This window comes from Elephantulus edwardii, unplaced genomic scaffold, assembly GCF_000299155.1.
Source record: "Elephantulus edwardii isolate Elephantulus edwardi_28Jun2011 unplaced genomic scaffold, EleEdw1.0 scaffold00048, whole genome shotgun sequence".
Taxonomy (NCBI): Eukaryota; Metazoa; Chordata; class Mammalia; order Macroscelidea; family Macroscelididae; genus Elephantulus; species Elephantulus edwardii.
The window spans coordinates 13,504,023-13,520,282 of record NW_006399798.1 but is presented as its reverse complement, the minus strand read 5'-3'; the positions used below and the strand labels follow the sequence as shown (position 1 = coordinate 13,520,282).

At 44.6% G+C, this 16,260-nt stretch overlaps 1 pseudogene; it reads left to right on the top strand.

Moving 5' to 3' along the window:
- Positions 1–16,260, top strand: part of LOC102864034 — a 152,051-nt pseudogene that overhangs the window by 124,958 nt on the left and 10,833 nt on the right.

The following is a 16,260-nucleotide window of genomic DNA, read 5'->3' as shown; positions in this document are numbered from 1 at the left end:
AAAAAAAATTAATTTTAATGAAAGGTTACAGAGACTTAGGGTTTCCAGTCATTCATTGTTGTACTTTTCTCCCTACCCACCCCTTCCCTCTCAGTTCTCTCTCCTCCTTGGAAAGAAAGAATCTTTACTGGTCTCATCATAACTGACATGAAACAAGGGTTGAACACATGAGGATTGAAAGAAAGAATCCACTTTGTGTCCTGTGTGCTTACCAACGGAGCCCTGGATGGTACAAATGTTTACACCGTAGTGTTAGTGATGAGTATTGACTGTCCTACAGACAGCCAACAGGACACACAATGATGTGTTGGGCAGAGGGCAGCCAGAGTGATCTTGAAAGGCAGCGATGGTGAGACATGCTTTGAGCGGGTTATCAGCAGGGGCTGGTCTCTGGAGAGACACTGCGTGCTTAGGGAAGTAGAGGGTTAGTGAAAAAGAGAAGATAGGATGGGTTGGCACAGTGATTTCAACAGTGGGCATAATGGGATTGTGAGTGGCACAGGCCTGGGCAAGCTTTCCGTTGTTTAGAGGGTTACTATGAGTCAGAGCTGATTTCATGGTGCCCCGGAGAAAGGATGAAATTTATACAGAGTGTCGAGGACTTTTGTTCATAGGGTTTCTATGAGTCGCCTACAGCTAAACAGCACTTAACAACAACAACCGCATAGAGAGAGCTTAGTTGGCCTAGTGGACAGAAAGTGATGCTACCAAGCCAAACATGGGTGACTCTAATCCGTGGCCTTCAGGCCTGTTTTCATTTTGGTCAAATATTCTTCTTGGTTGTATAGCCCTGGTCTATCCAGTTGCTGTACAGATGTAACTCTTGGTTGCTGTGGCGCTAAACACTGTGACACTGATGTGTCAAATGCGAGAATGGTTACCCATGGTGGACAGTGTTTGGTGGTGCTCCCTGATTAAAACAAGCTTGGAAACAGGAGTGGCATCCACTTCTGTAATAGCTTGCCTCTGGAAACCCTATGAACCTGGAGAAAGGATGAAAGTTATACAAGTGTTCAGGTCTTTCGTTCATAAGGTTGCTATAAGTCGCCTATGAGTTGATGGCACTTAACAACAACAACATGATGCAGCCAGCGTGCTCCTTGGAGGCAAACATGATGAAGCTTCGTCTCACATATCTGGGCAACTTGCTAGGAAAGGCTTTTCCTTGGAGAGGGACATCATGCTTGGGAAGGTGAAGGTACAGCTGAGGAGAGTAAGACTCCCAACCAAGTGGGTTGTCACAGTGACTGTAGCAATGAGCTTGAGCATGTCAGAGTGTGAGGAGGGCACAGGAAAGGACAGGATCAGATCTGTTGTTTATCGCTATGAGTTGCCCTCGACTTGATGTCACCCAACAACAACAACAACAACAACTAGGTCCGAAGCTGCTCAGAGGTAACCAGACGTGAGACCTGGATGTCTAGTCCCTAAAGTAATTGCCTTGAAAACCCCACTGCACCCTTCCCTCCACTCTGCTTCATGCGTAGTGGGCCTTGAGTTGACATCAACTTGGCAGCAGTTGACAATAACCGCCATGCACTTCCTAAAGTTCTTGTCACGTGGTTGATTAGAAATAGTTGCTGCATGAGGTTAAAAAGCAAGGCATGAGGTGGCTGAAAGGAGTCTTTGATCTCTTAGTAAAACCGGCTCACTGCCATTGAGGTGGAACCAACCCCTAAGTGACCCTCTAGCAGGTTTTCAGAGGCTGTAAGTTGCACAGGAAGACACTGACCTCTCGGTCCTGAGAAGCAGTTGGTGGATATGAACCATCTGCCTCTGGGTTGGCAGCACAACTCCTTACCCACTCTAATCCACCAGAGCTCTCACAATAAAACTTGTTGTTGTGGTTGTGTGCCGTTGTGTTGGAGACAACTTATGGCTGCCCCTCCAAGGAGTCGTCAGAGGCAGGAAGTCACAGGGGAGGAGATTGTCCACCTCCTTCTTTCTGAGAGGCTGGTAGGTTTGATTTGCAGGCCTTTTAAGGGAATCAGTGTGTTGAGTTAGCTGTGTGAAGCTACTTAGGGAGGGTTCGTATGCTGGTCCCCAGAAAGTGTCCTACCTGGAGGACAGGAGCAGACTTCCGTTTTCTCCATGCATCACTTTCTGTCCACTAGGCCAACTGAGCTCTCTCTCTGCCATCTCAGTTGGTGCTGTCATCAATGAACAGTGTGTTGTACCTTTCCCCAAGTTTTTCATCCTAAAATGAAGTGTCTTCCCTCTGCTTTCCCCCTACCAATCTCCCCCTGCCCCTTCTCCTTTAATCACCACTTTCAGTCCTGAGGAGTAAGATTAAGCTTGGCAAATGACCCGTTTTCCAAGCTGACTCTTATCTGGTCCACATCTGTACAGCTTTCCTAGATCTAAATGTGACGTAAGTCAAGAAGACATTGAGAGAGCCAACACTGAGATTACCCAAAAAGTGAGGAGCCTTTGCAGCACTAGAATTCTTTCTCGGTTCTGTAGGAAGAGGGCTGTGTAGCTGGTTTGGGGAATTTATATGTCTATGTGAGGCAACTGCATTTTGTTTAGTGCTTCGAGTCAAGGGAGAGTTCTATGTTGAGAATCAGAAAAGTTTGCATCTTTCAGTTAGTAAATGAGGCTTCAAGATCACTTTTTACTTTAAAAAGACAAGCATGTGTAAATTTTGTAAACAAACTAGTAGAAAAAGAAGAAAAGAAATACAAGCATACCTCAGAGGTAAGGCCAGTTCGGTTCCAGACCACTGCAATAAAATGACTGTCACAATTAAATGAGTGGCACCAATATTATGACTTCCCGGTGTAAGTGCATCAGCGAGGATGAGGATGGTGCAGGATAGGACAAGGCCCGGATCTGCTATCCATAGGGTCACTATGAGTCATTGCTGACCTAATTGCATCTAACAACAGTGGATACGATAGGAGCTCTGATGGTTTAGTAAGTAGGAAGTTGTGCTGTCAACCCAAAGACAGAAGGTTCAAAGCTGCGAACTATGGGAGAAAAATGGACAATCTAATCTGATTTACCAAGCCTGGAAGCAGGAGGGGCATCCACTTCCCAAATGGCTTGCCTCCGGAAACTCTGTGTACGAACAGTGCTCAGGCTGTTCGTTCATAGGGTCGCTATGAGTCGTCTACGACTCCATGGCATTAAACAACAACAACAATGACGACAACCAAGAGAGAGCTACTTTGGCCTAGTGGGTAGGAAGTTATGCTACCAAGCCAAAGGTGGGTGACTTTCATCTGGGGCCCTCAGCCAGGTTCAAATTGTTTTCCTGTCAAACATTCTCCTAGGTGGTATAGCACTGGTCTGTGCGTTGCTGTACAGAGGTAACTCGTGGTTGCTGTGATGCTGAAGCCCGTGACAGTGATGTGCCAATCGTGGTAATGGGCACCCATGGTGGACAGTGTTGGCTGGAGCTTCCCGACTAAATCAAGCCTGGAAGCAGGAGCGGCATCCACTTCCAAAATGGCTTGCCTCTGGAAACTCTATGTACGAACAGTGCTCAGGCTGTTCGTTCATAGGGTCGCTATGAGTCATCTACGACTCGACGGCATTAAACAACAACAACAATCTGATTTACAGCCTCTGAAAACCCACTAGAGGTTGAGCTATGACTCGGTTCCAACTTGACGGCAGTGAGTTGAGTGGGTATAGAGGGAGCTCGGTGGTGTATGGTCTGTGGTGAGTGGTGCCGATGACCCAAAGGCCACACCTCGCTGGAGCTTTGAACCCACCAGCAGCTCTGAGCGGGAAACGCGAACGGTCACTTCCAGTGCAATTTACAGTCTCAGAAACCTGATGGAGCATCATCTTGGAGCTGGTTCCTGCTAAATGGCCATGAATGAGCAAAAGCGTGGAAAAGGCTACTTACGTTGTCCTATAGTCTAATGAGTGTGCAATAGCCTTAGGCAAAAGGGTGAAACAGTGTGAGAATCACAGAGCTGTGACACAGAGACATGATGTGAAAAGGTTGGAGAAAGGGCCCCAACAGACTTGTTTGAGGCAGAGTTGCCACAACCTTTCAACTTGTGAGAAAAAGGCACTCTCTGTGAAGTTTGATGAAACGGAGCCTAATAAAACGAGCTGTGCCTGTGTCTCCTTACACGGTTTAATTAACGAGGGCTGTGTGACAGCAACATCATCTAGACCTAATTGCGAGGTGATTTCTTTAGCTACATAAAGGAACAGCCACAGAGCTGAGTTGCCCTAATGCCTTCCTCCAGGTCGAAGAGCACAGAGAGGAGAGATGCCTTCATATAGCCACCCACACCTGGTCTTCCCAGCTTTGAGAGCTTTGAGAATTGAAGGCGAAGAGAAATCATGCTTGTGGATCACACAGGAGAGAAAGATTAAAGAGAAGAGGAAATACAGGCAGAGAGCCTGTTAACAGACCTCATTCAATGCTACTCTGTCTCAAGTCCATGGCTGCCCTTCTCCTGCATTGAAGACATCGACCATCAGCACTGGGGGTGGTGCAAATGGCTAAAGGGTGGTGCTTGGACCTTCACTAAAAGGTTGGTGGGTCAAGTCCAGTCAGAGGCACTCAGAAGAAAGGCCTGGCAATCTGCGAAAAGATCACACAGCCGTTGAACATCTTGTGGAATGTGGTCCCACATGCAGGGTGTCGTGACGCGTTGGAATTGACTGACTCCATGGTAAATGGCTTGGGTTTTGCCTTTTACCATTGGTGCTAACTGAAGAGAGAGCTTGTTAATGAGTGGCTGTTTGTGCTTTGATGTGATGAGCTGGATTTTAATGGGTGCTAACTGGGCTGAGTGTGGTCCAGCATAGAGGGACCCCCGACTCTGCAAGAAGCAAAGGCAATGAAAAGGTACAGGCATGGACCTTGAGTCAGAACCAAGGCCACCCTTCAGCAAGGCCATTCTAGCGACCCTTCAACAGCCAAATGGTCTCACTGGGAAAATGAAACTGGCTCTGTAGCACCCAGGACACAACGTGGAGCAGGTGAGTGAATCAACATGTTTGCTCTTAATTTCATTAGAAGCGGTCCTTTTGATCCTGCCTCAGATCAAATGAGATCACATGAGTATTAACATTGCAATTTTTGCTTTGTTCTTTTAAAACATTACAAAGAAAAGCAGCTTTCTGTTCAACCCTTCATCCACATTGACATTACCCCCACTGTGACTCCAGCCTCACCAGTCCCACCCTGTGATTCTCATTTTCACCAACCCTTCTATCTCCTACCTCTTCCGACCATCTGAACTTGATCCCTGGATAAATGCTGTCCTGATGCTTTTGTGTAGTCGGTTGTTCTAAGGAGCATGTTTCTCCCTGGTGTGACCAGTCCTTACGCTCAGAACACTCACAAGTTTGAACCAACTCCCAGAGTCGGTTCACAGAGAACCCTCCAGCAGAGTTTCTGAGGCTGTAAACCATGGGGGAGGAGCTTTCCATCTTCTTCCCTCAGAGGATTCAATGGGCCAGAGAGCAGCTGTCTTTGATTTAGCTGCACTGATCCCTGTGAACCACGCTCTCAGAGTTCCCTGTTTACAGGCAAATTGTTTAATGGAAAAGAGAGAGAGAGCCGTAGGGGTAAATTGTATTCTGTATTGGAGGGGTTCAACTTGCGATTACAATCAGAAGGTCTCCATAAATAGTGAAGCCCTGCAGACCTGCTGCGAGAGCCTTAATGCTCGTTTATATCTGTGTTGTCCTTTGACATCAGCTCGGCTCCTCACCCAGAGGTTCCAGCTGATCTGGACCCCGGCCCAGAAAACCCAGCCAGAGCTCCAGTCCAGAACCTGTAGTCTGGGTGGTCCTATCCTTTGAGTCTTTGCATGTTGTGCTTTTCTAAATGTGGGGGTGGAGTTGGGGTAGGGGCTTACTTCTATAGCCGTGTCCTCTGCTATCACCTCGCCTATATCCTCCATTTTTCTGGCACTTTCCTTCTTCTGTAGTCCCTGCTTCAGGTCTTCATACACATCGTCTTGGTTTTTGTTCTCCTTCTCCTGAAGGGAGCTCGGAGCATTAAAAACAAAACAAAACAAAACAAAAACCCACCTTCAGGTATGTATGGTGTTTGGAGGGACCCAACAACCCCCAAAGGGTGGCCCAGTATGGAGTTGGAGGGCTGAAATGAAACCCTTTCCCCTCCTGAAAGAGGGTTTAATTAGAACGTAGACAAGAGGATGCCAGCTATCTTGTACATGGTAGGAAGAGTGGGAATATGTCTCCACCCCGTAGGCCAATGGAGACCAGGTGTTCTGCATGAATGCTTCCAGGGGGGACTCCAGAGGCGTTCAGTTCCTGAGGCAATGCTCACATTAGGAACAAAGTCTGTCCTTAAGTCAAGTTTTTAAGTCAGATTTGCATGTAAATTGGGGTAGTTAGGTATGTTTTTGTTCACATCTCTAGCCAGAACCCTTTTATGTATAAAAAAGTTCAAGAAATATTTCCAGATGTATTCAAACCTCTTTAACACAATAACACAGTAATAAGTTGTGCTTGTTTGTAATTATACAGATCTTAGATTTTTTTTTTGCTATAACAGGCTATTTTTTTCATTTTTAAAAATTTTTGTTAAGTTTAATGAAAGTTCACAGAGACTTAGGGTTTCCAGTCATTCGTTGTTGCACTTTTCTCCCTGCCCACCCCCTTCCCACCAAATCACTCTTCTCCTTGAAAAGAAAAAGAAAAACTCTTTTATTGCTATGCAAACCCTCCCCCCAAGTCCACTCCACTGTGCATTCTTCATTCTGGATTCCTGTCCCAACAATAATAGCCAATCATATATCCCTCCCAAACAGTTTTCTCCCTCATCTGTTTCAATGCAGTATACATAATTCCTCCCCTCCTTCTCTGCCTTCCCTCAACCCTGATGTCCGTTCTATTTTACAACAGTGGCACTATGCAGTACTTGTCCTTTTGTGACTGAGATATTTCACTCAGCATAATGTCCTCCAGGGTCATCCATTTTGAATAATATTTCATGAGTTCCTTGTTTTTCAATGCTGCATAATATTCCATTGTGTGAATATACCACAGCTTCTCTATCTATTCGTTTGTTGCTGGGCACTTGGGTTGCTGGAAACAACAGGCTATTTTGGGGGAGAGGGGTTGGTTTGCAACTACAGTTGTACTATCTCAAGGACTGCTTATATATATTTTTAGGTAATTTTTAAATGAAACTACAAGAGAGAAGAGAACATGTAATGAGGGATATAATTTCTGATGTCAAATATATCTTGGCTGGAAGTATAAAGATACTAACTTGTATTTTATTGACTATGCAAAGACATTTGGCCATGTGGATCATAACAAATTAGGGTTGACATTGGGAAGAACAGGAATCCCAGAACATTTAATTTTACTTTTGAGAAACATACATTAATAGACTAAGAAGCAATTGTCTGGACAGGACAAGGAAACACTGCATGATTTGAAATCAGGAAAGGTATACATTAGGTTTGTGTCCTTCCTCCATACCTGTTCAACTGGTATGTGGAATAAATTATTCAAGAAGCTGTATTATACGAAGAAAAATGTGGCATCAAGTTTGAAAGAAGATACATCAACAATCAGCGTTATGCAGATGACACTAACTTGCTGCAGAAAATGACGAAGATTTGAAGCACTTATTGCAGAAGATAAACATCTACAGACTTCAGTATAGGTTACTTCTCAACATCAAGAAAATGAAAACCCTCACCATGGTACCAGCAGGAAACATGATAGATGGAGAAAAGATTTAAATTGCCAAAGATTTCATTTTACTTGGCTTCAGAATAAACACCCATGGTAACAGCAATCAAGAAATTTAAAAAAAAGTGTCACTTTGGGGAAATCTGCTATCAAGAACTCCTTTAAAATGCTAAAGAACAAGGATGTCAGTTTAAAAGATTAAGGTGCACCTTGAACTAAGGTCAAGCTATGGTAGTCTCGGTTGCTTTCTGTGGATGCATCTGAAAATTGGACCATGAATAAAGATGGAGGAAGAAGAATTGGTACCTGTGAGTTATGGTGCTCCAAAGGAGGACTGAACACCCCATGCACTGCCAATAGGACAATCAAGTCTTGGAGGAAGTGCTCCACGAGCACTTGGAGGGTGCTCCTTAGAGACAAGAATGAGGACGTTTTGTCTCATAAACTTTGGGCGTGTTGTCAGGTAGGGCCAGTCTGTGGAAAATACATGATGCTGGGAGAGGTGGAGGGTCAGTGAAAGCGAGGGAGACCTTCAACAAGATGGACTGACACCAACAGGAGGGATTGACGCAGTGATGTGAACACTGGGTTTGAACACGTCAGATCACTAGGACGGTGCTGGATAGGACAAGGCTCAGATCTGCTGAACCTGGAACTCTGGTGGCTTAGCTCTAAGGAGTTGGGCTGCTGCCCCAAAGGCCAATTGGCTCAAATCACCAGCTGCTCCCTGGGAAAAGATGGACAATCTCCTACTGAGTGATTCACAGTTACTGAAAGCACATTGGAAAGGCAGCTATGAATTGGTTCCACCTTGGTGCCATATAACAACAGCAGTAGCAGCAGCAATCTGATCCAACAATCTGATTATATGGGATAGTTCTGTTGTCTCAAGAGGTTGCTATGAATTGGAATTGATTCCATGACACCCAAAAACAATTATGTTGTAATGACCTGTTGTTTTGTCGGGTTTTTTTTTTTCTTTTTCTTTTTTGGTTTTCTTTTCTTTTTTTTTTAAATTAATTTCAATGAATATTTACAGAGATTTTGGATTTCCATTCATTCATTGTTGCATTTTTCTCTCCCCTTCCCCAAGTTTGCTCTTCTCTTTGAAAAGTAAAACAAAAGTTCCTTCATTGGTATACAATCCCACCCCCCCTTGAGTATACTCCACTCTGCAACCTTCATTCCGGACTCTTATGATAATCATAATGCCCTATGATATATTACTTTTAAACTGTTCTTTCCCTCATCTGTTTATGCAATGACCTGTTTTTATGCCTGTCTCCTCTACCAAAGAATATGCTCACCAGGCGACCACAGACTGTGTCAGCTTCGTTCACGCCTGAAGCCCTAGCACCTGGCAAGGGGTTGATGCTCAACCTATATTAGTTGTGTGGATGACACACTATTAGGTTAAGCCGGCGAGGAGGGAAAGACAGCAGATTCAAAATAACCTCTGTGTGTGTGAGAGAGGGGCTATTTTTAATAGGTCCCAGATCCAAAGTGGCAGCTTGGGTCAGTCAGGGATAAAAAAAATCTAGAAGGTTCTTCTCCACCCATGAATGCTCTTCTGGGAGTGGTCCAGAGCCTTTGGCCAAAGTGAGGGCTCAGTGAACAGTATGGGGTTAATTCATCTAAGTGGTAATATCTCTGGTAGTTTTCTTTGCTTACCCTTGAAAGCCAAAGATATTTCATCTGAAAACCAGCACCCTGGAGGTGATGATTGGAATGAATGGTCAAGATCTGAGATCAGCAGAGTCTCTCAGTAGTTTTCATAGAATCAGCCTCCCTAATACTAACCAGAAACCTGGCATATCCATCATACTAAGTACAACTCAGAAAAAGGAAATAAAGTGCCTCACGCTTCAGAGTCCATGGGGGTAAAAAGGTATGTCAGCTTCCCAGTCATAGCTAAATACCATGAAGTAATGAGTTTCTTCTGCTTCATTGGGTCCTGGATCTTGGGGACGTTAAGGATAACTGAGATAGTCTACAAAGAAGAAGCCCTTGTGGCATAGTGTGTAACACGTTGGGCTGCCAGCGGAAAGGTCAGCTTTGGAATCCCCTGACTACTCCTCAAGAGAGAAGTAAAGAGTCTCTTCTCCTAGAGATTGACAATGTCGAAACCCAGTGCAGGGTGGTTGTGATTCAGACTCCACTCCATGGTGGTGGGTTAGTCCACAAGGATAACCTTCCACAACCTTCTCTTGTGAGTAGAGACTGGGGTCTTAAGAGCTTGAATGTAAGGGGAGCTCTGGTGGCCTAGTGGAAAGGAGCTGCAACTACAATCCCAGAGGCGCATGGTTCGAATCCACCAGATGCTCTGCCGGGGAAAGGAGGAACAATCTCCTCCTGTACCAGTCAGATCTGATTTGACGGTACACTCGCACAAAAATAATAAAAAAAGAAAGAAAAAAAAAAGAAGAGCTTGCATGTAGTCATCAAACAGCACAAGTACTGGTCTCTCCTTGTCTAGAAATAAAAAAGAAAAAAGAAAGAAGAATGAAGAAAAAGATTCATAGGAACTGTGTAGAGGATTAATGGGTCACATGAGCTTCAACCTCTGAGTTGATCGTGGGCTCAGAAGAATCATTAGGCAAGGAACTGTCACTGCTGACTGCTTGGGAGGGGGTCATGGGAAAGGGACCTGGATAGAGTGTGTGTTTGGGGGGGAATGTGGAACAAAACTTAAAAACATAAAAGTTGCCAGATAGGCCACGGGTTTTGCAATCACTTGTTATGCATCAGAGAGTTGGACAATGACTAGGGAGGATAGAAGGAGAATTGATGCCTTTGAGCTGCGGTGCTGGAGGAGAGTATTGAATGTACCATGGACTGCCAAGAAAACAAACAGATTCATCCTGGAAAGGGTTAGACCAGGCTACTCCTTGGAGGCAAGGATTCTGGGACTTCATCTGACATACTTTGGACATGTTGTAAGGAGAGAGAGGTCTTTAGAGAGGGACATCATGCTGGACAGAGTAGAGGGACAGCGCAGGAGGGGAAGACCCTCTATGAGGTGGATTGATTCACTGACTGGGGTAATCGGGATGGGTGTGTCAGGGGCAATGCTATTGGCACAGGACAGAGCAGAGTTTAGGGCTGTTGTACATAGGGTCGCTATGAGTCGCAAACGACTCGACAGCACATAAGAACAACAACAATGGGATTGGTGGAAATCCTGAGACAAGCTTTTGTTCCAAGTCTGGAACAAAACTCATTTTGAGTTTCAACTTTCAGCCAAACAATAGACAAGTGTGTAAGGTGAAACTTGAAGCCCTGGTGTTAATGTTGCAGGCTCCATATGGGGGTGAGGACTTCTTATAAAAATCAACCATGCAATATCAAAAGGCCAGCATTTTTCCTGGGATAAAGCTCTGAAGGTAGAAAGGATTAATAGAAATGAGAATCACAGAGAGGAGGATGGAAAAGTGCAATTGCACCGTCCGTTATGGAATTAATGTCATAAAGACATTATAAAGAACGGAAGACAAATTTGCTCTGTATGTTTTCACTAAAATCACAATCTGTCGCTCCCAGGGTTGCTATGATCTTAGTAGACTCGATACTACCTAACAACAACAATAGATATGTTTAAGTGGTAGGGAATGTAGATCTCTAATTATAAATAAAAATTTATTTTCATAAAAAAATCACAACTCCAAATTTCCTCAATTTTCTTTTATGAGTTTAAACTCAATGGCCTCTGAAATTGTGGTATCAGAAAGCGCTACCCACTTCCGTTGGCTTGCTGTCTTTTCTGGAATAATCCAAGTAGAAGCAGTGTCTGTGTGGCATAGTTGTGAGTGCCTGGAAGTTTTAGGGGAAAAAATCCCTCGTGCTTAGGAGAACGACTGTTCTGTCTCCAGTTGCTGGCTTCTCCTAACTTGGGACATTGGAACTGACAGGCTGAGGCACATTCTGACTCCTTAAGGAAATTGGCCTTTACTAAGAGTGCTATGTTACATTGCTCAGGTGCCTGATCCCAGGTTTTTAAGGAGTTTTGCTCTTTAAACTTTAGGATTCTTGTTTATAAAGCATCACCAGACCAGTGCAGATAGATAAATACACAGGAACCCACAGGAAGCAATTAAGTCCTGCCTTGTCAAGATAAGTGGGGCCACCAACTGTCAGCTGAGGACCCGGAGGTGCCCCAGAAGAGAGAGAGAATTCTAACACTTGAAAATAACATCCCGGAAAGGTCAAGGAGAAGGAAATACATTTTAAAGGGCCTGGAGTTAAGGGACCAGAGGGGAGCGGAGCAAATTTCCATCTGTTTCCAATTAAATGTGTTTGTTGTCTTTGCGTTTTGTTCTCTGGCTCAGCGCTATCTGTTAGAACAGATCTTCTGCGCTCCTGAGCCGAGAGCGTGTTTTGATAAGTCGATCTGGCTGTTTGCGTTCACACACTGGCGGTGACGAGCTCTCCTTTCCCTGTGATTCTGACGGGGCTTCTGGGGAGCTGGAGGACGGTGTCTGTGGACTCTGTTTACTCAGCGCCTTTCCTTGTCTTCCTTGTGTCCTGAGGTGTTCTCAGTGGCGCAGATCATTTCCCCTCGATGACTAACACAGAGAGGAAGGGCTTGTACGTCTGTTTCTGTCGAGATTCCAGCCAAGAAATCCCCATGGAGCATTTCTCCTCTAATGTATGGCCATTTCTGAGTCAGAACTAACCTGGCTGTAAGGTGTTTAGTATTTATTATGTCCCCAGTTGTTGTTTTTTTGCTGGAGGAGGTAGAGGTCCAGTGACAGGCAGAGAGTCCATGGAAGTCTCAGGAAGATCCCTGGTAGCTCAATGGTTATGAGCTCAGCTGCTAACTAAAAGATCGGGTGTTCAAATCCACCCCGATGCGCCTCAGGAGAAAGACTGGTGATCCCCTATCACAAAGATTGTATGTTTTTATTCACTGCCGTCGGGTAAAAACGGATTCATGGCTGACCCTCTCTTGGGTTCCCAATGCTGCAAATTGCAAGGGAGGATTTGCTCATCTTTCTCTCAAGCAGCTGCTCGTGGATTTGAACCACCCACCTTTAGGTTAACTGTGTAATTCAATTCTCAATATACCAGCTCGGTTCTACTCTGTCATATGAGGTCACTGGGAGTCAAATGTAACTCCATGACACCTAAGTACAACAATAACAAAAATAACAGCAAGGGATCCAAAGTAATTACAGTTTATGAAAGGTGAGAGGCAGAAGACAGAGGAGACAGAGTCGTCAAGGACAGCCTGGCGTTGAGTTGTCAGAACGGCCTCTTTGGACAGAAGAATTTGGAGTTGACAGTTGGAGGCTAAGAACAAGCCATTTCAGAAGAGACTGGGATCAATTGCAAAAGGACAATGATGGTATAGACCACTAATCTAAAAAACCCCACTGTTGTAAAACAGGACTGACATCGGGGCTGGGGAGAGACTGAGAAAGATGGTTTATGGGGAGGTGGTGGTGGGGAATCTGGTATTTTTTCCCAAATGCTGCATCCCTGTAACATCTGACTGTGCTGCCCACGGTTTAATTGCTGCCAAACTGACCCTTTATGCATTTTGAATTTAAGTGAAGGTGTGTAAAGCTCACTTGCAAAGCTTTCAGACGATCCTAACAGCTAATTTGAGGACCTCCTGGATGCGACTGGGGTCAGCTTTTTGTGAATGTTATTGGGTGCTCAGAAGACCTTTCTGAGTTCGTTATGTGCCATCCGCCATCATGAGGATTTTGAATTATTATTATTATTATTGGTGTATGTGTGTACCATCAAATTAGATCCGACTGGCACAGGAGGAAATCGCTCTTCCTTCTCCAGTGGGGCATCTCCTGGATTCGAACCGCATGCCTTCAAGGATTACAATGCAGCTTCTTGCCACTAGGCCACCAGAGCTGCCTTATCGTAGGATTCTGAACAACAGATGGAAACCTTGCTCAATCCTGCCCCAGCCTTGAAATCTTTGTTCTTCTCGAGCCCGCTGTTGCAGCCATTGTGTCGAGGATCTTCCTCTCTTTTCTTGGCCCTCTACATTTTCCAGGGTGAGAACCACTTCCAAGGGCTGGTTTTTCCTGACAACATCCTCAAAATATGTGAGACCAAGTTTCACTATTCTTGTCTCTAAAGAATATCCTGGGTGTACTCTCCAAGAAAGGTTTGCTTGGTTGGTTGGTTTTTTTTTTTTCTTTTTTACCACAAGTAATTTACTTCCTTAAACAATAAGTGACAGAGACACAACCATTAACATTTACCCTAAAATAAAGATCAGAAGACCAGGAGAGGTAAGGAAGCTAGATAAATGGAAATAGAACAAACAGAATGAAAGAGAGTGCTGATGTGTTATGAAAATTGTAACCAGTGTCACAGAGCTATCTGTATAATAGTTATTAAATGAAACCCAATTTGCTGTGTAAACACAACAAAGTCTTTAAAAAAGGAATGAGTTGTACATCCATGGAGGAATAAATGAAAACACTGGGGCAGAGAGATGTGCTTGTTTTTCCTGGAAGCCATGGTACCCCAATATTCTTTGTCAACACCACAACTCAAAGGCAATCGATTCTTCCTTGGTCTCCCTTATTCACTCTCCAAATTTTGTTTTCGAGGTCAGTATTATTATTATTATCGCCTCCATTTTACAAATGCAGAAACTTGAGATTTTGTTGTTAGGTGCTCTCGGGTCTAAAGCAACTCGTAAAGATCTTATGAACAACAGACGTGAGCCCTGTCCTGTCCTGTGACATCCTCATCAACTGATACACCTGAACCCTCAGCTGTAGTCACCGTGTGAATCCACCTCATTGAGTGTCTCTCCTCTTCCGCTGACCCTCCACCTTTCCTCGCATGATGTCCCTCTCCAAGGAATATTGCTGTGGTTGTGTGCTGTTGAGTCGGAACTAACCCACAGCTGACCCTCTAGCAGATTTTCAGAAGCAGTAAATAGCACTGGAGGAGAATGCCCAGCCTTCTCCCTCTTCCAAGAAATACCCCCTCCTAATAAATAACGTGGACTCCACCCGGAGTCTCTGTGGCTTCTTGCTGCCCAAGCATGGCGGCCCTCTTGCGCAAGTATGCATGTTTTTGGGGTCTTGTGCTTTTTTCAGGCTTGTGTTTGATGTGTGGTACTGGTCTTCCCCCCAGGAAAGAGACCCTTGGGGCTTGGCCTAAGGTTTATGGCAGGCGGTGGTAAAGCCTTGATGGGTTTTTTTGTCAAACATTCTTCTACGTGGTATAGCACTGGTCTGTGCATTGCTGTACAGAGGTAACTCGTGGTTGCTGTGATTCTAAACACTGTGACACTGATGTGTCAAATGCGAGAATGGTTACCCACAGTAGACAGTGTTTGGTGGAGCTCCCCAATTAAAACAAGCTTGGAAGCAGGAGTGGCATCCACTTCTGAAATGGCTTGCCTCCGGAAACTCTATGAACAGTGCTCAGGCTTTTTGTTCGTAGGGTCGCTACGAGTCGTCTTCGACTCAACGGAACCTAACAACAATAAATAACACATCCAAAGGGTGTGAGATGAAGCTTCGTCATCCTTGCATCCAAGGAGCACTCTGGCTGCACTTTCTCAAAAACATGTCTAGGAAAGGTTAAAAGAATTATTTAAGGACCTATGAGCTCATCACCAGTCAACTTCAATGCCAGACTAAGGGTAGCAGGGACCTTCGTCAGAGACAGTGGAGAAAGAGAAGAGCCACTTGCTATCTTCAGCAGCAGCTGCTTCTAAGTCAGAGCTGATGGTGACCCTCAAAGAGGTGGGGAACGGATCGCCAAGGCCTGACTGGTGTAGAGAAGCTCACAGTCCACACTGCATGTTCAAGTTCTTCACTTTCTAAATCACTTTTTTTGTTTGTTTTTTTATTACTTTTAATGAACATTTACACAGATTTTGGATTTCCATTCATTCACTGTTGCACTTTTCTCCCCGCTCACCCCCCTGCCCCCACTTCACTCTTCTCCTTGAAAAGTAAAAGAAAAATTCCTTCACTGGTATACAATCACCCCGCCCCGAGTCTACACAACTCTGCAAACTTCATTCCAGACTCTTATTTTAATCATAATACCCTATAATATATTGCTTTTGAAAACGAATGGGATCAAGCAAATGCACCCACAGACTCTCGTTTGCCAACTTTACTGGATTGTAACTGAGAAAGCTCAGCCCATCACTACCCATCCCTCCACTCATGACTGGCCTGCTTGACAATTGGATTTGCGGTATTACAAACCTCAGAAGAGTTGGTTTCCTGTCTATGACCACCATTATGTCTGCGAGTGAAATAATAATAATAACATAGTCGTTTTGTGGGTACCAGCATGAATTATTCCTGCTGAGATGTTTACACGTTAAACTCGTACCTTTTAATCTTCACAAACAGTTCTGCAGTTTATATACATACCGCGACCCACAGTCGACAGATGAAAACACTGAGTTCACAGACATTGAGGCACAAGCCTGAAGTCACAAAACAGGAAACAGCAGAGCTGAGGGCTGGACTGGCAGTCCCTGGGTGGTACAAGTTATTAATGTGCTAAACTGATAACTGAAAGGTTGGAGGTTCAAGTTCACCCAGAAGTGCCTCAGAAGAAAGGTCTGGCAATCCATTTCTGACAACTCAGTCCTTGAAAAGC